Source organism: Tenrec ecaudatus, chromosome 10 (assembly GCF_050624435.1).
Source record: "Tenrec ecaudatus isolate mTenEca1 chromosome 10, mTenEca1.hap1, whole genome shotgun sequence".
In the NCBI taxonomy this organism is placed as follows: Eukaryota; Metazoa; Chordata; class Mammalia; order Afrosoricida; family Tenrecidae; genus Tenrec; species Tenrec ecaudatus.
Genome location: NC_134539.1, coordinates 154,443,083 through 154,467,192, shown reverse-complemented (window position 1 = coordinate 154,467,192; position 24,110 = coordinate 154,443,083). Strand labels below are relative to the sequence as shown.

At 46.8% G+C, this 24,110-nt stretch overlaps 1 pseudogene; it reads left to right on the top strand.

The window, feature by feature from the left end:
- Positions 1–18,245: 18,245 nt before the first annotated feature.
- On the top strand, positions 18,246–19,129 carry LOC142458428 (TM2 domain-containing protein 1 pseudogene; annotated as a pseudogene).
- The last annotated feature ends 4,981 nt before the right edge of the window (positions 19,130–24,110 follow it).

Here is a 24,110-nt window from a genome sequence, read left to right as displayed (position 1 = left end):
AATTTCTTTTTTTCCCCCCCCAGAACCATCTGTTGGAGGGTTCCTATTTTTCAAATGGAGAGCCGGGAAGAACATTTCCTGGAAACGAACGTATCAAGGACTCTAGGCGGCCCAGGGCTGAAGCAGAAAGAAAATGCTTTGACAATGATGGCAACATAGGTACAAATGTGCTGGACACGGTGCGTGGATGGATGGTTGTGAGAAAAAGCTGTAAGAGCCCCCAATAAAATGATTTTTTTTTTACAAAAAAGGAAAGAAACTGCAAACAAACAAAAGGAATCTAGGCGGATGTATAGTTTTGAACGTTTTCACGTGAGTTGCTGTTGTTGTTGGCTGTCGTGGAGCCGTTTCTGATTTAGAGCGACTCTGGGAAAGCGGGTCCTGCGTCATCCTCACAACTGTCCTTATGTCTGAGCCTGTGGCTGCAGCCCGTGTCCTTCCCTTGGGGAGGGGCTTTGTCAGCAGGGGCGCCCATGGAGGTCACTGGGGGAATGCCCTGCTGGCAGACGGAAGGTGGGTCCTGACTTTATTCAACTCAGGCAAGATGGCAGGATGTCGCAGCAGCCAAGGGATTTCCCGCCAGATAGACATGCTTGTTACACAGAAGAGGCCTTCGACCAGATGTTTTCCCCAGGCTTCCCTACGTGATTATCACACCTGTGCTGCAGTGTTAGGGTATCTCCCCCTTAGTCATTTTCCAGCAGAAGGTTGTGAGTAATACAGTCATGGCTACACCACCTTCAACAGGGTCTCCACAAACCTACCTGTTAGGTCCACCACCTTCCTTCCTTTCGCTGTCCCTCCACTTTACCAAGCATGATGTCCTTCTCCAGGGACTGGTCTCTCCTGATGACACGCCCAAGGACAAGAGACCAGTCTCACCGCCCTGGCCTCTAAGGAGCAGTCTGGTTGTACTTCTTCCCAGACAGCTCTACCTGTGAATTGGGGTGAAAGCTTAGAGTTTGTGGCGCCAAAACAGGTTCCCATTCAACAACTCATACACCCGCGATTTCACGGTATTGGTTCCAGCCCCTCCCCACAATGCAACATCACACTCCAGTCTCTTTCCAGGGTCTCTGGCTCCCTTCCTCCACCGTTGCTAAGTCTTCTGTGCTCTGGCCTTGGACAAGCATTGCCCTTTAGATCTCAAATGGCTGATCGTTCCAAGAATGGCTATCTCCCTAGCCGTCTCCTAGCCCTGCCTATTGTTCAGCTGTAAACTGTTGGTCTCTTGACTGTGAGAGGAAAGAGGCCTTTCTGGTGAGACCCTGACACTGCCTCCTTCGTGGCACGCTGCCAGGTTACCAAAATCCCAAGCCAAGCCCACTGCCATCCAGTCCATCCTGGCTCACTGTCATTTGTCCACTCAGGCCAGATCAAAGGTCCTGGTAGTTGCCCTTGCTCTTGGATGCTGTGGAGTTGATTGGGACGCAGGGCGATCCGGTGTGATGGAGTGGACCTGCCCCGTGGCAGCCACTCTTTACGGGAACACCTGGGCAGGGCTTTTCTCTGAAGACCCGCCTCACTGGAGGGCTTGAACTTTCAACCTTTGGGCCAGCAGCTGTGCCCATTTCAGCACTAGGCCCTTTAACTTCTTCTGCATCCTTCTTAAGGGTCTGGGGGCGATATTCAGCTTGGCTAGAATCCTAGGGAGTAGCTGATCCTGAGAAGTCCCAAACTCCCTGCCATCAAGTGGGTGCCGACTCATCGAGACCCTATAGGACAGGGTAGAACTGGCCCCACGGGTTTCTAAGACGGTAACTCTTTAGGAGTAGAAAGCCCTGTCTTCCTCCCAAAGAGTGACTGGCTGCTTCAAACTACTGACCCTGCAGTTGGCAGCCCAGTCTGTAACCACTACGCCACCAGGGCTCCCTCAAGTGCTATTCCAAACACCAAACCCACGGCCCTGGAGGTCATTCCAATCCATCCAACTGCCCCTGTGGGTTTCTGAGACTAACTCCTTATGGGAGTAAAAAGCCTCTTCTTTCTCCCACAGAGCAGTGGGTGGTTTCAAACTCCTGATTTTGTGGTTAACGGACCAATGCATCACACACTACACCCACTAGTGCTCCTCTGGCTCAGGTAACTGCTGCTGTGGAATGTCTACCATGGAGGCAGCGCGAGTGTCTGTCAAGAATAACAGAACCAGAGCGCTTGAGTCAGCTCTTTGCCCAGAGCCGCTCCTGAAATGGGCAGCGGCGTCTCTCGCTTGCACCGAAGGGTGGAGTAGGGAGACAGGGGGCTTTTTCCTTACGTAAAGAGTTATGACCTCAGAAGCCCACAGGGACAGTCCTCTGCTGCCCTGTAGGGTCACCATGAGTGGAAATGGACTCCGTGGCAGTGAGTCTTGGGTTTGCCCTCGACATAAGGAGTCCTAGTGGCGCAGTGGTTAAGCAAATGGCTGCCAACCTAAAGGCCCGCAGTACAGACTCATTGGCCAGGAGAAAGCTGTGCTGACCACGTTGGTAGAGACCACAGCTTCGGAAGCCCTGGGGAGACAGCTCTCTCTGTTCTCACTGCCGTCGGGCTGACGCCAACAGTTAGTGACACAAACCCAGTGACACTCACACGTGGACGAGAACGTGTGCCATATCAAGAACAGCCAGCCAAGTCCATAAGTCTGAGACTAGTCCGTAAGCCTGTCTTCAGACTCATGCAGCCACCACCGTGACACAGATGCAGGGAGAGCCCAGCCCGGTGGGTGCAGTCGCATGGATCCTGGTCTGTGGCAACATGGCGGGGCTCTGGAAGCCCTCGGGGTCAGTGGCAGAGCCCCAGTAAGCAGGAAGGTGAAAGGGCAGAGTGAGAAGCCATTCCTAGAGCCCTCGTTAGGAGAAAGTCACACCCTTGGGAGACAGCCTCAGGCTGTGACCTGATGGACAGGTTGGATTCCAGGCCTACACTTTTATACATCTTCAAGTTGACATAAAAGTACCTAACTTCCACACAGTGCTCCTTCAGGACAGGGAAGAACTGCCCTGGTGGGTATCCGAGACTAACCCACAGTGCTTTCGAACTTGTGCCGTTGATATTAGCAGCCCCTCTTGTAACCACTACGCCACTAGGGATCCAGAGTGGTCAGCACTACTTACGGCAAGTCAAAGACATTGTCGGTGCTCTGTGCTCAGGCCTCCAAAGAGAGTTCTTGATCAGGAATTGTCTCTGTCGGCCCCACCCCCATGATGGAGTGGTTTAAAATATGCATATTCTACTTTATTTTTAATTTTTAAATCATTTTATTGGGGCACAATCTACCTTAGCAAACAAACAGAAACATAGTCCCTCTCACTCTAGGAGGGTAGAAGGCTGAATTTAAGGTGGGGGTCTTAGGAAAGGCCTTCTCCCTCCCTCAGGTCTGGAGGAAATTCCTGGTTTCTTTCAGTGTCCACTTTTAGGAGCTTGTGTTAGGCAGGATTCTCTAGAGAAACAAAACCAGGACCCTTATGATCATATCTCTATATCGAGATAGAGATAGGTTTATGCAGCGAGAAGGAATATTACAGCTAATTAGTCCACACAGCAGTACAGAGGGTTCAGTTCAACTCACCTCTGTGGAGGTTAATATTACTGGAAGTCCTTCCACTCACATGGGCTGCCAGGTCCAAGGTCAAGGAAGCAGACTGCAGAGTCCTCCCTGGGGCAAGGCAAGCAGAGTCTGCACACCGGCAGCAGCAGCCGGGTGGGTCACCAACAGTTACTAGCTTGGGACCTCAGTACAGCAGGCCCGGGTGGGATATCGAACGCAAGCAGTGCAAGGTGACAGGCTCCACCAGCCTCAAGTTCAGTGAGGTATGAACCAGCAACATGGTGAAGTAAGTCTTAAAGGAGCCGCACGCTCTAGCGACAGGATCCAGGGGATGACTGGCCCACAGATGGTGACGCTCACAGGGTGAGGCAGAGAACTAGCTAAAGCAGCAGCACGCTCCGGCATGTTCTGCTCACCGAGAGCAGGAGAGATGGGGGGCGGGCCGTGCAGAGCCACTTATCTCTTTGCCCTCCAATCAAACTGTGACCTGATTGATCCCACATGCTCCTACTGGCCAGGTTGGCACAATAAGCTTAACTGCCACAGTGCTCATGTCTTATGGTTTGGCGTCTCTTTCCACATCTCTTCTTCCTGGTTCCAGTCTCCCTCCCTCTCCTCTTTTCCTCTGCATTGTGGTCTGGCTGGAAGTTTCCAGAGCAAATTGGTTTCCCTTTGGACAGATAATGCACAGTTTGTTTCATAACATTAGTTGCTTTTCCCTCAAGGAGCAGTACTCCTCTTGATTCCCACGGAAGGAATGTTTTCCATTGAGGTGAATGAGTTTCTGCGGAAGGGGATAGCTTTCTTTCCCTGTGTCTTAAGATGCGAAGAGAAGGCACTAAAAAAGGCCCGGGTCATTCTTGCTATCTTCTCAAGATCAGCAGTTCGAGACCACCAGCTGCTCTTGGAGAAAGATGAGGCTTTCTACTCCCGTGAAGAGTTTCAGTCTCAGGAAACCCACTGGGCAGTTCTACCCTGACCTGTGGGTCGCAATGAGTCGGATTGAACTCAATGACAATAGAGAGACGGGATGTGGAGACTGGAGTTCACATACAGCCAGCCCCCGGGTTACACACTAGCTTTATTCCTAAACCCGTCTTTATGTTGGAGTTGTATGCAAATCAGACAGGTGTGATGAATTCCCTAATATGGCCCTTCTAACGGTAGTTTTTTTAGCGCTCACCAAATGACCGGGCGGAGCTATGCAAATGCACGACTAACTATGGCCCTCAAAGGGGATGAGCCAGCTTTTACTAATAATGCAGATAAAGCGTACAGTGCCCGTGTGGGTGTGGGGCCATGCAAATAGGCATATATGCAACCCTCATGGGGGACTGGTCACTTTTGCCATTTCGTTGGCCTTCAAATGAGCCATCCTGAGGCAGAAAGGGGGACCTCATGATGTCTTAGAAAGAAGAAGAGCCAAGAATGACAGGATGTCTTCTGTACCCGGGATCCATGTGCAAAAAGCCTACTAAACCAAGGACACAGAGAGAGAAAGGACACTAGAGATTTCAGAAGCAGTGACAGAGAAAGCAGTGGCAGATGCAATAGAACCAGGAGACCCTCAGGAGCTGGGCTGGTGGTCGGCTTCTCAGGACACAGAGTGAGAGAGCTGAGTTCCTTCGGACAAGGGCCTTGCTGGCAGAGTGGGCTGCCTCTGGCACACATCAGCAGAGCTAAAAGAGTTTCACAACACTTGCCTGAACAGGGCAGAGGCGAGGCCAAAAATCTGAGGGTTAGAGAGCGACCTGACTATGAGTCTGCCTCAGAAGTTGCACCTGATCCAAGCCAGATATTTTCAATTGCCCGTATCCTGGCGAAAGTTGAACATTTAATAAGGAAAACCGAAGAAGCATGGATGCCTTTGAAGGACGGTGCTGGCGAAGAACACGGAAAGTTCCCCGGACTGCCGATGAACAAGCAAGGAGTACAGATTAGAACGCTCCTGAGAGGGAAGGATGGTGAGACGTCATGTCACATACTTGGGACATGTTTTCAGGAGAGACCAGTCCCTGGAGAAGGATGCCATGTTTGGTTAAATAGAGGGACAGCAAAAGTGGGGGAAAGGCCTTTGATGAGATGGATGGACACAGTGGCTGCAACGGTGGCGCAAGCAGAAGAAGAATTGTCAGGACGGCGGTGCAGGACCGGGCAGTGCTTCATTCCGCTGCGCATCGGTTTGCTGTGAGTTGGAAATACTTCGGTGGCACTTGGCAAGAACAGCAGCACACAGCTTGTTAAGTCAGAGGAGCTCCAAAGCCCCCCACCACATCGTTAAAAAAATCATTATACTCGGGGATCACACAACTCATCACAATCCATCCACCCATCCATTGTGTCAAACACGGTTGTACATTTGTTGCCATCATCATTCTCAAAATTTGCTTTCTACTTGAACCCTTGGTTATCAGCTCCTCAGTTTTCCCTTCCCTCCCTCTTCCCCCTCCCTTATGAACCCTTGATAATTTATAAATTATTATTATTTTGTCATATCTTACACTGTCAGCTGTCTCCCTTCGCCCACTTTTCTGTTGTCTGTCCCCCAGGGAGGAGGTTATATGTAGAACCTTGTAATTAGTTTCCCCTTTCTATCCCACCTTCCCTCCACCTTCCCGGTATGGCCACTCTCACCCCTGGTCCTGAAGGGATCATCTTGTCCTGGATTCCCTGTGTTTCCAGTTCCTATCTGTACCAGTGTACACATAGGCTGCTGTGCTTCTTCCATGTGGACTTCGTTACTTCTCAACTAGAGGGCCTCTTGTTTACTTTCAAGCCTTTAAGACCCCAGACACTATCTATATATTTTGATAGCTGGGCACCATCAATTTTCTTTACCACATTTGTTCATGCACACATTTGTCTTCAGCAATAGTGTCGGGAAGGTGAGCATCATGGAATGCCAGTTTAATAGAACAAAGTGTTCTTGCATTGAGGGAGTACTTGAGTGGAGGCCCAATGTCCATCTGAGACCTTACTAGTAAACCTATAAATATATGCACATAGATTTATTTCCCCATCATATATAAATATATTTACATATGTACATGCCTGTATTTAGACTTCTGTAAATGTCCTTTGTCTCCTAGTTATTTCCTCTATTTCCTTTTAGCTTCCTCTTGTCCCACTATCATGCTCAGCTTTCATTTGGGTTTCAGTAATTCCTCTCAGTTAAATTGCCCTTGATCAATCCATACCAGGCATCTTACACCCTCCTTGCCATTGATTTTGGATCACTTGCTGTTCCTTGTCCCTGAGTTGGTTAACACCACTTCCTTTCCCCCACCTGCCCCTCTCCCATGTCCCCAGGAACCATCAGTCTCATTGTTTTTTCCTCCAGATTGCTTATCCCCTGCCACATCATTTTGACGATTCAGTATGATTTGTATCTTACAGCAGAGAGTCCAGTGTTTGTCTTCCCCAAACCCCAAGCCAAACTCATCATTGTCAAGTCCATTACAATGCACAGTGACCCCAGAGGACAGAACAGACCTGCCCCTTAAGGTTCCCAAGGCTGTGATCTTTATGAAGCAGACTGCCACCTCTTTCTCCCAAGCAGCTGAGCGCTTCGCCACGGTGCTGCCATGGCTCCTTGTGTTGGCCTTGCTGTGACTGGTGGTGGTTTGCTTTAGTGTAGGAGGGAGCGTCTGGAAGCTCAACGAAATGCGGACAGAATGGAATTTCCCCACAAATTCTTGGAAGCGTCCTGGTAGGGTGCCTTGCTCGGCAAAGGCACTCTCCCAGAGACAGTGCTACCAATCATGCTGTGGTGTGCCGTGGAAAGGACCACTCGATTATTATTAGGAGCCTGTCTGTACCTTGTACCACAATAGGGTTTACAGAAGTTAACTGGTCACGGCGAATGTCAGCCAGATGTGTGGGGCCTGCCTCTGTGCATATTATTTGGCGGCACCCAAAGGGGCCTCCACCTCGGTGGCAGAGCAGCATCTGTCTTCCCACTCCTGTCCCTGGCTTTGCCTTCCCTCTTCGCTCACTGTACTGGGCGCCACGTCTGCTGAAGCCACGTGACCTCACTGTTTCTGCTGACTGTGCTAGCCTACCGTCTCCAGCAGCTGTTCGCTACTCTCTGAGGGGCTATCCTGCACAGGCTCTTCTTTCCGGATTGTTCTTTCTGAGATTGTCTCCAAAGGCCCATCAACCCTTTGACGGGAAGAGGCAACCGGTTTGTGCCTCGTGTTTGAATCCCTGATCTCTGCACATCTGCCTTACTGTTTCCCCCATCCTGGACCATTGCGTAGTTAATCTAGCCCGATCCTAACCAAGTTCGCATGAAAAGACTAGCCTTAACACCCCCCCACCCCCCATCATTCATCATAAAGTCCCACCTTCCCTTCCCGCCCTCTGAGGCACACCAAACACTCTGCCCAGATGGCATTGGCCTTATCTGAGGTAAGCAATAAATTCACTTTGTTCCATCGGCAGGTGTGGTGAACCATGCTCAGGGAGCCGGCTTTGGACACACGAGGCCAGACTGTTGTTTGATTTAACATAGGCATGGCAGTTTCTAAATCATTGCAGCTGGGGAGCAGCTTATCCAGGAAGGCTGCACCCCGCCCAATTTTTCAACATTAAAAAACCTAGTTCCTCCCACATGGAAGAAGCACACCAGCCTGTGTGATCACGAGCTGTCAAAGGGATGAGGTATCAGGCATCAAAGAACAACAAATCCTATCATTGTGAATGAGGGGGAGTGCAGATTGGGGACCCAAAGCCCATCTGTAGGCAACTGGACACCCCCTTACAGAAGGGTCTCAGGGAGGAGACAAGCCAGTCAGGGTGCGATGTAGCAACGATGAAACATACAACTTTCCTCTGGTTCCTAAATGCTTCCTTCCACCCACTATCATGATCCCAATTCTACCTTACAAATCTGGCTGGACCAGAGGATGAACACTGGTACAGATAGGAATTGGAAACACAGGGAATCCAGGACAGATGAGCCCTTCAGGACCAGTGGTGAGAGTGGCAATACCAGGAGGGTGAGGTAAAGAGGGCAAACTGATTATAAGGGTCTATATATAACCTTCTCCCTGGGGGACAGACAACAGAAAAGTGGGTGAAGGGAGATGTCAGACAGTGTAAGATATGACCAAATAATAATTTATAAATTATCAAGTGTTCATGAGGGAGGAGATTGCGGGGAGGGAGGGGGAAAATGAGGAGCTGATCCCAGGGGCTTTCGTGGAGAGCAAATATTTTGAGAATGATGAAGGTTAACAAAAATGTACAAATGTGCTTGACACAATTGATGTATGTATGCATTGTGATAAGAGTTGTATGAGCCCCCAATGAAATGATAAAAAAGAAAGATTAAAAAGAGCCCCCAATAAAATGATAAAAAAAGAAAGATTAAAAAAACAAATAAAGAATTAAAAAATAAGTTAAGCTACCAAAAAAACCCAAAAAACCTAGCTCCTTCAGAATCTGTTTCCTATTTTGCCTTTTGCACAGGGATTTTGAAATGTCTGAGAAGTGTACCCATAGGAAAGGAAGACACTAGGTGGCACTATGATGACCCCCCCCCCCACCACCACACACATTCCACTCACCCTACACAAACGACTGATAAAAAATGTCCCCACCCCCAAAGCGACCACCCGAACCCTCAGGACTATCACAAGTAGCTGCTTTACCAGGGCTGCCCTGCTAGTGGAAGTAACTGAGAAAAGAAACTCATCTCAAACTCAGCCTCTGCCTTCAGCACCCGGCCGAGTCCTTAAAGCACACTGTTAGAAGAAGCCAACACTCACCCAGGAGGGCCTTCCAGGCCTCCCAGCTCTGGTTTCTAGCTACCTCGCCACGCTTCCCTCCATTTGCCTGACTGGCTCCAGCCAGTGTACTCTGGATAAACCATGCTTCTGTGTTCTTGCATTCCTAGCTCCTTTGGCTCAGCCTGGTGTCTGTCCATTCAGGTCTCCCGGTGGCCTTCCTCCTCTTGGCAGATGCCAGGTCAGATGGTAAGTCAGGCTCTGTCAGCCTCACAGCCCTGGGCATTTCCTTAAGGGTCTGAGATCTCTACCTCTGTGAAAAGAAGTCGTCAAGGAACATACAGTTCAGTTTCTGAACTCCAGCTGCCACCTGACTCCAAACTGCAAAACTTATCTCCCATCATAAAGATACCAGGAAAATAGCAATTTTGTATCCATGACAAGAATCTAGCAGACGCCGCTGCGGCGGGCCAGACCTGGAGGGCAATGTGACCACATGGGGCAGCTCATGAACAGAGAGGTCTACAGGCCAGCCCCAATCAGTCAAACTGGCCCGTTCTCTGGAAGAATGTGCTGCAGAGAACAGCACTAAACCTGCAGGCTGGGGAGAGGAGCCGGCCTGCCACACCCACACGGAAGCACACCAAGAAGGACAAAGAGAGGGCGAGGGACTAGATTGCACACTGGCAAGCCAAGCCCCGAGGATGCTTTTCCTGCATGGAGCTGCTAAAGCACAGAGCACTGTGGGGCCTCCAACGGCTTGTGGCATGATGTCCCCTTGCTGGAGCACACTGCAGCAGAGGACAGTACTGGGGACACACGGTGGGGAGCGAGTCCAGTCTGACCTCCCACCCCCACCCCAGTGCGGCGAACCAAGAAGGGAACATAACAGATCAGCAACAGGAACAACGCAGAGCCACAAAGCCCCTGTGGAGCCCCCAAAATAGACTTCAGGCTACGAGGAGCAGTTCCTGGAACCCCCCAGGACCACTGGGGAGATAGTCATAGAGGACAGCGGACAGACCTGGAATTATCTATGCGTGTGTGCGTGTGTGTGTGTGTGTGTGTGTGTGTGTGTGTTGAGGAGGGGTGGGGTGGTTGCTAGGGGCTTTTTTCTTTCTCTTTTTATTCAATCTTTTGTTTTGTTTCTGTTATTGTTCTTTTGCCCACCTGTATAAAATAGGCATGGGCAGCAAGCCGAGGAGAAAGCAACGGGACTGACAGTTCCTGAGGGACCTAGGAGGAGCAAACAACGCCATAGACAGAGGGACAACCAGGGAGTTGAAAGCAACAAGGAGGGCATAGAAATCTCGGAGGTGTTGGAGTAACAGCAATCTAGCCGAGAGGAATTAGTAAGAGGCAATAGAAGGGTGAGCATGATGGTGGGGCAAGAGAAAGGTAAAAGGAAACAGAGGAAATATCTAGGAAGCAAAGCTATGGATCGAGGTAAAACATAGGTGTGTACTTATGTAAATATCTTAATTCATAAGAATAGCGGTATTGGCCTGTGTACATATATTTATATGGCAATGCATTGAAGAAGTAGACAGACTTTGGGCCACTGCTCAAGGCCTCCCTCAATGCAAGAATACTTTGTTCTAACAACCTGGCACTCTGTGATGCTCATGTTCCCACCACGATTGCTGAAGACAAAATGGGTGCATAAGCAAATGTGGTGAAGAAAGCTGATGGTGCCCAGCTATCAAAAGATATAGCATCTGGGGTCTTAAAAGCTTGAAGTTATATCCAGTCATCTAGCAGAGAAGCAATAAGCCCACATGTAATAAGCACCCCAACCTGTGAGATCATGAGGTGTTGACAGGATCAGGTAACAGGTATCAGCAGATACAAAACAAATTTTTAAAAATATTGTTGAGAACAAGGGGAGTCAGAACAGAGACCCAAACCCCATTGCAGAAAATAGGACATCCCCTCACCAGAGGGTTACAAGGAAGGGATGAGTCAACCAGGGTGCCAAATTCACCTGATGAAACACAATATTCTTCTGGTTCCTTGAGGCTTCCACACCCCCCACTATCATGACCCCAGTCCTCCCTTTCACTTTGGGCTAGACCAGAGCAGGTACACTGGTACATATAAGAACTCAGGACACACGGAATCCAGGTCAGATAACTCCTCAGGAACAGAAATGGGAATAGCGATACCAGAAGGGTAGGGGGAAGGTGGGGGGAGGAGGGGAAAACCGATTGCAATGATTGATGCACACCCCGCCCACCCACCACCACCACCCCCACACCACCGCCAGGGGGACCAACAACAGAAATAAGGGAGAAGAGACACAGCAGTGGGTGTAAGATATGACAATAATAATAATTTATAATTTATTAAGGGGTCATGAGGGTGGAAAGTTTAGTAAGGTGGGGGAAAGGGGAACTGATACTAAGGGCTCAAATAGAAAGTAAAGGTTTAGAAAATGCCGATGGCAACATATGTACAGATATGCTTGATACAGTTGATGTATGGATTGTTGTAAGAGCTGTTAGAGCCCACAATAAAATGACCTTAAAAAAAAAGTGGGGGGCTTAAGTGGAGAGCAAATGCCTTGAGAATGATTGGGGCAGGGAATGTATGGATGTGCTTTATACAATTGATGTATGTATATGTATGGATTGTGGTAAGAGTTGTATGAGTCCCTAATAAAATGTAAAAGAAGAAAAGAGAAAAAAATGATTAGGGCAAAAACTGTACAGATGTGCTTTATACAATTGATGTATGTATATATATGAACTGTGAAAAGAATTGTATGAGCCCCAATAAATTGTTAAAATTTAAAAAGAGAAAAAAAAAAAGAAAAAAAAAAAAAAAGAAAACTTACACATCGGATTGGTTTTGTTCATATAAAGCCTTCATCTCCTCCAAAAAAAAAAAAAAAAAGTGGGGATTTCCAGCAAGATGGCGACTGAGTACAGTCTGGTCATAGGAGGAACATCGTAAAGATAAGTAGGCACACATCTGCAAGGTTTTGATGGGGCTGGGAGCTTTTGACTTACCAGAGTGGAGGCTGGCTAGGGTTTGACCTTAGCCCTGCCTCTGTCTCTGCTAAAGCCGGGATCATTTGGAGCCGGCCCAAGGGTTTTATCTCAACACAGTCACAGCTTGCTGCCAACTCAGGACGGGGTTTAAACGCCTCCAGCCCCTTGGTCAGGGATTGGGGCTCAGCTAGATTGTTACTTTTGCTTCCTTCTCTTCTCTTTCCCCCACAGTCTCAGTTTTTTGTTTTCTTTTTCTCTTTCCTTTTCTCGCACATACCACTGCCGACCTGCAGACCACTCCCCTTAACCTAGGGCACTTACGCCTGCCCTCCACCGAGCTGGGGGCACCCCAGCCTCTACAGTGCAATCAGAGGCTGAGCAGAGCCTGCCCACCTTCCTCCTGGGGAAAGTCTGCCCGCCCACCCTCTGCAGTGCTTAACACACAGTTGGGGAAATCCCACCCACCTTTTTCTGGGGTGAATCTTCCCTGTGTGGCTTGGGGAGCTCCTACCCATCCTCCTACGTGACCAAAGGAACTTCTTCCCACCTGCCGTAGTGCCTCACATGGTCTAAGGCAGCTCGGCCAACACTTGCTGACGTTCCAAGCTGCTGTGGGAAACTCTGCCCAACCTCCCTGAAGATATAGCTGACCAGGGAAATTCCGCCCATATTTATGGTGCTCACACCAAAGTGGTCACACCCACCTGTCTTCTGTGTGGCTCCCATTGCAGGAGGAACCCCTGCATGCCCTCTGTGGCAGAAGAACAGTTGGTTCTTTGAAAGGATCAACAGACTGCTGGAAAACCTAACCAAAGAAAGGAGGGAACAAATTTCAATAGCAAGGATGAGGGGTGAAAGAGGGGACATCACAACAGACCCTAATGAAATAAAAAAGGTAATTACACAGTACTACGAAGGACTGTACTCCAATGAATTCAACAACTTGGAAGACATGGAAAAATTCTTGGAAAAACAATCCCTCCCTAGACTATCGCTGATGGACGTCAAGAATCTTAACAGACCCATAGCAATAGAAGAAATAGACAAGGTTATCAAGGGATTACCGACATAAAAATCCCCTGGACCAGATGGCTTCACAGCTTTCAGGGAAGAACTGATGACAATCTTACACAGGACTCTTCTAGGACACAGAAAAAGACAGCAAACTTCTGAACTCCTTCTATGAAGCTAGTATAACTCTGATACTGAAACTGGGCAAGGATCCTACAAGAATCGTGAACTGCAGACCAATCTCCCTAATGAACATCGATGCAAAAATCCTTAACAAAATACTGGCCAATAATGCAAAAGCTCATAAAACAAATAATTCACATGGCCAAGTGGAATTCATACCAGGGATGCAGGGATGGTTCAACATACAAAAGACCTTTAGTGTCATTCACCAAATTGACATGAAAAACTATAAGAGCCACATAATATCGATAGATGCAGAAAAAGCATTCAACAACATCCAACACAAATTCCTGTTTTAAGACACTGAAGAAGATAGGAATGGAAGGAAAATTCCTCAATATAATCCAAACTCTATGTGAAAAGCCAACAGCCAACATGGCAGTCAATGGAGAAAAGATGAAAACAATGCCACTGAAAAAGGGGCTTAGACACGGATGCCCCTTGTCCCCACTTTTATTTAACATCATACTGAAGGTCTTAGCCAACAGCATATGGCAAAGAAAAGACATCAAAGGTATTTGCCTGGGAAGGAAGAGGTGAAACTATAGTTATTCGCAGATGATATGATTTTATAGATAGAAAATCCCAAAAGCTCCACAAGGGGAGTACTGGAAGCAATAGAGGAATATGGCAGAATGGCAGGATCCAAGATCAACAAACAGAAGTCTATCAGACAAGACCACAGAAGAGGAGATTAAAAAATGTGGTACCCTTCACACTAACCAAGCACAAATATCGAGAGATATATCTGACTAAAAAATCAAAAGATTTGTATGAGGAAAACTACAGTACACTATTACAAGAAACCAAGAGTGACCTCCACAAATGGAAGAATATACCATGCTCAAGGATTAGAAGACTTAATATAGTAAAGATGTCAGTTCTGCCCAAGGCACTATATAAGTTTAATGCACTCCTGATACAATTACCATCTTTCTTCAGAGAAATGGAAAAACTGATGACCAACTACATATGGAGAGGGAAGAAGCCCATAATTAGCAGAGAACTCCTCAAGAAGGACACAGTGGGAGCGCTTGTGTGATAGTCTGGGTACTTTAGAGAAACAAATCCACAGAAACCCATGTATAAAAGAGAGTTTTATATAAAGTTTAAGTGTGCATCAACATCTCAACCCAGTGCTGCCCAAGCCCACAAGTCCAACATTAACCCATTAGCATATATGTCCAACACCAATCCACAAAGTCCTCCTCCAGCTCTCAAAACAGACTCAATGATACCAACTTCAGGAGGAAAGCTGAGTCAGTGAATGTGTAAGCATCTCAGTGCTGTCAGGGGTCTCCACACAGGTGCTCCAGCACCCATGGCTGCATTGGGGTAGGTCTATGTGGCTTCTCCTCAGGGATGTCTTGCAGGAAGTGAGCCTTGCCAGCTGAAGCAGGGAACTAGCTAAGGCAGCTGCACCATGGTCTGACTGTCAGAAAGCAAGAGACCTGAGAGCGAGAAAGGCAAGGCTCAGCGAGCCATTTATCTCTCCGCCTTTCAAATTAACCCTGCATGTGTTTATCGGCCAGGTTGGCACAATAAGCTAACTATATCAGGTCCAAAAAAATATCAACGGGAAGCAGATGCCCTCTTCAACAAGTGGTGCTGGAAAAACAGGATATTTACCTGCAGAAAAATTAAGCAAGACCCTTATCTCACTCCATGCACAAGAATAAACTCAAGGTGGATCATAGACCTCAAGGTAAACCCCAAACTACTTGGACCATTCCTGAGGGAATTGGGACAAACTAAGAACTTTGGTGCAGGGAATACACAGGCTATCGGAAATAGGGAAGGATACAAATGCAGAGGGTTCACAAATTGACAAGTGGGATATACTGAAGATAAAACACCTGTGTACATGGAAAGAATTCACCAAGAGAGTAATAAGAGAGCCCACAGACTGGGAAAACCCCTTTAGCATTGACATACCATACAAAGACCTTATTACTAAAATCTACAATATTCTGCTTGCTTCCAAAAAGAGAAAACTAATTGCCCACTGAGGAGGTGGGCAAAGGACCTGAGCAGAAGTTTCCCAGGGGCAGAAATCCAAATGGCCAATAAACATGTGAGAAAAGGTTCCCGCTCTTTAGCCATAAGAGAAATGCAAATTAAAACAACAATGAGAGACCACCTAACACCCTCAAAGGTAGCCCAATTCAAAAAATCAGAAAGCAACAAGTGTTGGAGGGGCTGTGGTGAGACAGGAACTCTCATCCACTGCTGGTGAACCTGTAGGTATGTACAGTCACTATGGAAATCGATTTGGCGATATCTAAAACAGATGGAAATCAAGCTACCACATAACCCAGCAATCTCCCTACTGGGCATATACCCAGAAGAGGCAAGAAACAAACCACAGTCAGACATCTGTGTTCCAATGTTCTTCACAATACAGTTCACAATTGCAAGGAGTTGGAAACAACACAAATTTCCATCAACAGGCAAATGGATTAAAAAACTGTGATACATACATACAATGGAGTACTTCGCATCCCTAAAATGCAGCAATGAAAGCATGAAGCACATCGCTGCATGGGAAGAACTGGAGGAAATCATGATAAGCAAAGTAATCCAAGCACAAAAGGACAAGTAAAACTTAAGTCCTCTGAGGTAAGCTTAAAACTGCAAAAGAGGAATAGGAAAAGCTACTGTATACAAACATTCCTGGAGTGAGGTCCAGGTAGTATGGCAGGGGCCAGACAAAATCCAGGGATACATATGGTAGCCAACTAAACAGGAGGGGGGGGAAAGAAAAAAAAAAGACATGGGTAGTAGGTGAAAAGGGCACTAACCCACCCAAGGGGAGGGTATTGTTCCTACCTCCATAGAGAAAGAGGGACCAGACTTCAACCAAGAAGTGTTCCAAGAAGTGAATGAAACATACCAGCATGAAGCAGGGAACTAATAGAGAGGTCTGAGGAGCTGGCCCCAATCCCAACTACGTGGACACCTGGCCCTCCCCCCAGAAGAATTTATTTCAGAGGACAGCACTAAAGCTATGGCTCATGGGGAGGGACATGTCTGATCAGAGCACACGGAAGCAAATGAAGGGAGAGGAAGAGAGAATGGAACACATCCTGGCCCATCAAGCCCTAAGGATGATATTCTTGCTCAGAGCAGCCAATGCACAGAGAGGACCATAGGGCCGACCCCACTATGAGACTCGAGGTCCCTCACTGACCCATAGCCCTTCCGGGGACAACACAGGAAGCAGTGCAGGAATTGCACGTGATCTGACCCCACCACACTGAGGTGAAACTCTAAGGGCGTGCAACAGAACACCAAGGGGAGCAGATAAATGAAGTCCCTGAGGTATACCAAAAATAGACTGTGGGGCCTGGGAGTGGCACCCCATCAGACTCGACCAGAAAACACTCCTAAAGGTCAACAAACAGACCTTGAATTATTTACAGGCTTTTCTTTTTTATGTCGTTGGTTTTGTTGTTTTCTTTTGTTGCTTTGTTTTGCTCTGTCTTGTTTTTTGTGTGTGTGCATATTATTATCTCTGCAGGCCTATCTAGATAAGACAGGCAGGATAAACAATCTGGAGCAGAAAACAACGGAACCGACGGTTCCAGGGGGACGTGGGAGGTGGGGGAAAGGAAGTGGGTGCTAACAAACCCAGGGACAAGGGAACAACAAATGATCCAAAATCAATGGCAAGGAGGGTGTAGGAGGCCTGGTAGGGCTTGATCAAGGGCAATGTAACCTAGAGAAATTACTGAATCTCAAATGAAGGCTGAACATGATAGTGGGACAAGAGTATAGTAAAAGGAAATAGAGGAAAAAACTAGGAGGCAAAGGGCACTTCCAGAGGTCTAAATAAATGCATGTACATAAAAAATACATTTATATAGGATGGTGGGGAAATAGATCTATGTTCATATATTTATAGGTTTAGTATTAAGGTGGCAGATGAACATTGGGCCTCCACCCAAGTACTCTCTCAATGCAAGAACACTTTGTTCTATTAAACTCACATTCCATGATGCTCACCTTCATGACATGATCACTGAAGACAAAATGGGTGCATAAGCAAATGTGGTGAAGAAAGCTGATGGTGCCCAGCTATCAAAAGATATAGTATCTGGTGTCTTAAAGGCTTGAAGATAAACAAGTGGCCATCTAGCTAAGAAGCAACAAAGCCCACATGGAAGAAGTACACCAGCCTGTGTGACCACAAGGTGTCCATAGGATCAAGTATGAGGCATCAGAGAAAAAAAATCATGAATTGGTGGGAGGAGTGCAGAGTGGAGACCCAAAGCCCATCTGTAGGCAACTGGACATCCCCTTACAGAAGGGTCTCAGGGAGGAGATGAGCCACTCAGGGTGCAGTATACCACCAAAACATACAACTTTCCTTTAGTTCCTAAATGCTTCCTTCCCCCCATTATCATGATCCCAATTCTACCTTACAAATCTGGCTAGACCAGAGGATGTACACTGGTACAGATAAGAGCTGGAAACACAGGGAATCCTGGACAGATAAAATTCTCAGGACCTATAATGAGAGTAGCGATACCAGGAGGGTAAGGGGAAGGTTGGGGAGAAAGGGGGAACCAATCTCAATGATCTACATATAACCCCCTCCCAGGAGGACGGACAACAGAAAAGTGGGTGACGGGAGACATCAAACAGTATAAGACATGAAAAAAATGAATAAATTATCAGGGGGTTGTGAGGGAGTGAGGGTGGAGGAAGTGGGGTGGGATGAGGAGCTGATAACCAAGGGCCCAAGTAGAAAGAAAATGTTTTGAGAATGATGATGGCAAGCAGTGTACAAATGGATTTCCCTGTATGGCGGCCCCCTGGCCCGCTGGACCTGTGTCCCCAGAGTCTCTAGCCGTCCAGTTTCGGGGAGTGCTGTGGTTCGTGGTATTTACCACTGGATCCTGGAGCGCCGCAGCCACCGCTGCCGCCGCGAGCGAAGAGACGCTTAAGTGCGAGGACCTCAGAATGGGACAATATATGTAAAGGACCAGTAATAAATGATGCCACACAAGAGCCAGTTAACAGTACAAACTACACAGCTCATGATCCGTGTTTTCCGGCACCCAACATAACTTGCAAGGATTCCAGTGGCAATGAAACACATTTTACTGGAAGTGAAGTTGGTTTTCTTAAGCCCATATCCTGCCGAAATGTGTTTGTTAAAGTTTTGTACTGTAGGGTTTTGTGGAATTGGAAGCCTAATTGATTTCATTCTAATTTCAATGCAGATTGTTGGACCATCAGATGGAAGCAGTTACATTATAGACTACTATGGAGCCAGACTCACAAGATTGAGTATTACTAATGAAACATTTAGAAAAACGCAGTTATATCCATAAATATCCATACATATTTTCAAAAAGAAATAGCCCCGAGTCTCCTTGTTTTCATAGAGGATTCCCTCCCAGTGCATGGATTTCCAAATCTGACTCTTTCCTCCTTCTTGTACCAGTGTTTGCGTTTTATATAATTTTGGGGGTTATTGATCATTCTGTTTGTTGTGTCAGTTAAAAGGCCACACTATTATGATATTTATTTAATAGGACTTTATTTGAGAACTGTGTGATAGTAAAGTCTTCCTAAGACTACTGTCTCTATGAGATAGGTAGTTTATTACCCTAATATTCCGTAATGTCTTCTCCATGGGCAAGTTGCCACCTGTCATTTTCACTTCTGAAAAATAAAAGCATGACTTATTCACACACAAAAAAGAAGTGTACAAATGTGCTTGACACAATGGCTGGATGGATTGTGATAAGCGTTGTACGAGTCCTCTAAAATGATTTTTTGAACAGAAAGAAAGAAAAGAATCTAATGTGTGCACCCACTTGGCTATCGAAGAGGCAGATTGTCCTTTGTCTGGTGCAGTGCCTCCAGGCGATTGCCCATGTAGCTCACCGGGCAGGCTGCTTTAATATTTATTCAGTAAGAAAAGTGTTTCTTTTCTCTCTCACCTTTGTGGAGAGGGGTTCTGGGCTGGGAGCAGTCTTTGTTTTACGTTATGTTTCCCCATGATTATCATGACCCTGGCTTTCCCTCTATCTCAGACTCATTCTACCCAAAGGAGAGCTGGGAGAGGTTCAATGACTTCTCACAGCCTAGGGCATTATAAGCTATCACCCTAGAAAATGAATGAGGCTATTTTGGTTGATCTTGGCATCTATGTCAGGTAGGGTTTGCTAGAGACCTCAAACCAGTGGTGCTTATACATTAAGGTCTAGAGAGCAATTAGTATCAGGAAAATGGCTCACACTCTGGTAGAAGTGGGTAAGTCCAGGCTGGTTCCGAGTCTGTGGATCAGATGTTAAGCTGGAAGCTTCTCCCAACTCTCCTAGTTATGGGGACTGTTGAATCCAGGATCTGCAGAAACATCCCAGGCTGCAGTGGTGGACAAATCCCGGGTCAGCAGTTGGGGTGACTGGACAGGCAACTGAATTCCAGGTGGACAGGTCATGTAGCAGACCACTGATGGTTCCCAGGACAGGTAGACAATATGGCAGGCCACTGTTAAAGTCCAAAGAACTTGAGGTCCAAGAACCAGATGGAGGTTACAGACCCAGAAAAAACAGCAAACAAGCTTTTCCATGGCATCTCCTTAAATATGGGAAAGAGGCATTACCTCCAAAGAAACTTCCTTTTAGTTGTCTTGGGGCTATGACCTGAGTAGGGGGCGCACTCCACCCTAATCTCACAACTACTTGGTTGCTCGCAGCAGATTCCATAGTGGAGTTGATAGGTCACATCAGGGGGCATTTCCAGGCCCCAACTGACAAGCCACGGAGAATCCCGGGCCAGCCAAGTTGATGCAAAACCCAACTACTATGGGGTCTCAAGAGAACAAGGAGTACTGTCATTGCCAAATCGGGCCCTTAGGATGTGCACATCCCTTCCTTAGAGATGAACTGGCACAGTCGCCCAGAGTGTGTCGTCCAGTCTGTGTTCCAAGACGACACCCCCTTGATGACCATGAACGAGAGGCACAGCATCTGTACTAGGAGCAGCTAGAGGCTAACTTAATAGGTAACCCTTGCCTAGGGATCCCTTAATCATCAATGATTAAAGCAAAGTTTTGGCTTTCTCTTTTTGCTAAAGAACATGATTTGTTTGTCTGTTGTATTGCCAAGTGACGCGATTAAGAAATGGTTAATTTGGCTGAGCTGATGGCACAAATAGTGTGGCTTAAGAACCAGAGATATTCTAGTTTTTTTGAGGGGGGCATTTTATCAAAGAGGAGTGGGAAACAGTATCACCCTTGAACATGGGCAAAAGGGGCCCCTCCTCTGGTCTGACACTTTATAAAAGACACCATCTCACACACATACCGATGCCCATCTCTCCACTGCTGGGTTCTGTCTGAACACTTAAAGAAGAATTGGCACGCTTCTTCTGCTGTTGTTGTTGTTTTTTTGGGGGGGAGTTTTTGTTTTTAAAAAATCATCTTATTGGGGGCTCATACAGCTCTTATCACAATCCATCCATCCATCCATCCATTGTGTCGAGCACATTTGTACATCTGTTGTCATCATCTCAACATATCTTTCTACTTGAGCCCTTGGCATCAGCTCCTCATTAGCATGACCTTTGACACACTTTTTCAAACTATCTAAAAACTTCTTTAGTTTCCAAAATACAAGAGGACACATTTCCATACTCATTCTTTAAGATCCAAGCCAGACATAAACATCACAAGAAATGAAAATTATATGTCCATATTCGGTAGGAATAAAGAAGCACACATCCTCAACAGAATACTAGCCAACCAAATCCAGCAACATCTGAGGATTACATAACACAACCAAGTGGCAGTTCACTCTGGAATTCAAGGGTGAGCTATCTCTGCCAACCAGTGAATGCCTTACACCGTGTTATAGAGCAAATGATAAGAAACCACAAGTTCATCTTAAGAGACACAGAGGATAAATAATTCAGAGATGGAAAGAACAGGACTAATGGTTCTGGGAGGATACGGGAGAAGGGGAGGTGGGAGAAAGGAAAGGGGGGCGGTACCCAATCCAGGGACAAGGGAACAACAAGTGAACTAAAATCAATGGAAGGAAAGTCGTAGGATGCCTACTGGGGCCTAATCAAGGGCAATGTAGCAGTGAGGAGTTACTAAACATGGACGAAGGCTGAACATAATGGTGGGACAAGAGGAAAGTAAAAAGGAAATAGGGGAAAGAACCAGGAGGCAAAGGACATTTATAGAGGCCCAAATAAAGGCATATATATATATATATATATATATATATATATATATATATATATATGAATAGAACTATGTGCTTATATCTATATGTTACGAATTAAGGTTGCAGATGGACATTGGGCCTCAACTCAAGTACTCCCTCAACACAAGAACACTTTGTTCTAACAATCTGACATGCTGTGATGCTCACCTTCTCGACACAATAATTGAAGTCAAAATGGGTACATAAGCAAATGGTCCCCGGTTATCAAAAGATATAACATCTGGGGTCTTAAAGGCTTGAAGACAATCAAGGGGCCATCTAGCTCAGAAGTAACAAAGCCCACATGGAAGAAGCAGGCTGTGTGATCATGAGGTGTCGATGGGATCACGTATCAGGCATCTAAGACCTAGAATAAAACCATACCCAAGGTGAATGAATGGTGGTGGTGGGGGGGGGGGCAGGGAGTGGAGACCCAATGCCCATCTGTAGACAATTGAACATCCCATCACAGAGGGGTCACAGGGAAGAGATGAGCCATTCAGGATGCAGTATAACACTGATGAACCACACAACTTCCTCTAGTTCCTTGGTGCTTCCTTCCCCCCACTATCATGACCTCAATTCTACCTTACAAATCGGATTAGACCAGAGCATGCACACTGTTACAGATAAGAAGAGCCTGCAACACAGGGAATCCAGGATAGATAAACCCCTCAGGGACAATAAGGAGAGTACAGATACCAGGAGGACTAGGAGAGGGTGGGGAGAGAAAGGGGGAATTGATCACAAGGATCAACATATAACCCCTCTCCCAGGGGAACGAATAATGGAAAAGTGGGTGAGGGGTGATGGAGGATGATGTAAGATATGGAAAAAATAATCTATATCTTATCATGGGTTCATGAGGGAGGGTAGGTGGGTGAGGGAGGGGGAAGAAATGGGGAGCTAATATCAGGGGTTCCAGTGGGAAGAGAATGCTTTAAAAAAGAGGATGGTGGCATATGGGCAAATGTGCTCGACACACTGGATGAATGTATGGATTGTGATAAAAGATGTAAGAGACCCCAATAAAAGTATTTTTTAAAAAGAGAGAGATACAGAGATTGCATTTCACAAAATCTCATATCCTTTCATGATAAAAAACATTCGACAAACTAAGGCTCAAACTGATAAAAGGCGCTTATGGAAAACAAAAGTGAAGATCACATGGGACGGTGGAAGACCCAAGGCTTTCCCTAAGAATGGGAGCTAGACAAGCCGTCTGCCCTCACCACTCGGGTCCTGTCTTGTTCTGGGAACTCTGTTCTTAAGTGTCACGGAGTCTGCTTCACTCACAGGGACCCCTGCACAGCAGCATGAAAAGCTACCCAGTCCTGCACTGTCCTCACCACTGTAGCCACTGTGTCCGTCTGTCTTGCTGAGGGTCTTCCTCTATGCTTTGCTGACGCTCTCATTTTCTCCACATAATGTTCTTCTTCAAGGACTGGTCCCTCCTGGTGAGATGTGCAAAGAAGGATGTGGAATCTCCCCTTTCCTCGCTTCTAAGGAGCAGCCTGGTTGTACTTTTCACCGAGATGTGCTCACTCTGCTGGCAGCCCTGGCACAATCAAGATCTGTCACCAACACCATAACCAAAGGCATTAATCCTTCCCCTTCCTAATTCGTTGTCTAGCCGTCCAGTCAGGGGATGGAAAGTACCATGACTTGGGCCAGGTATACGTTAGTCCTCAAAATAAGATCTTTACATTTTATCACGCAAAGCACGCCTTCTGCAGCAGACTTTCCCAAGGCAGCCCATCATGTGATTTCTGGACTGCAGTTCATATGGCCATTCATGATGGATCTAAGTAGAATGAAACTTTTGACTTCAATCTCTCCCCCCGCCCCCGCCATTCATCATGATATTGCTTATTGGTCCCGTTGTGAAGAATTTTGCTGTCTTTCTATTGAGGTGTAGCCCATACTGAAGGCTGTAGTCTTTCATCTTCCTCAGTAAGTCTCTCAAGTCCTCTTTGCTTTCAGCAAGGAAGGTTGTGCTAGCTTGTACAACGGGCTGTTAACAAGCTGCCCTCTAATCCTGATGCCACGTTCTTCCAATAGTGTGGCATCTCAGATGATTACTCAGCATGCAGGTCCGAGAAGTAGCAGCTCAAAGACACACACCCTTCTAGATTTCAAGACACATAGCATCCCCTTTGAATGGCTGTCTCTTGGTCGATGTATCGTTTACACACGAACACAATGACGTGTTCTGGAATTCCCATTCTTCCATAATTTCTTATGATCCACACAGCCAAATGCTTTTACATTGTGGTAATTATGTAATTTGTCAATTTGTGAAGGGGTGGAGGCTAGCCTGTCGATCAGGTCATAGCCAATGAGGTCTCTGTGTGGACACGGCCTTCTCCTGAGAATTCTGGGAACTTCTGTCTTCCTCCCTGGAGGCGAGGCACACTCTCTCTGTTTTGTCTTCCTGCTG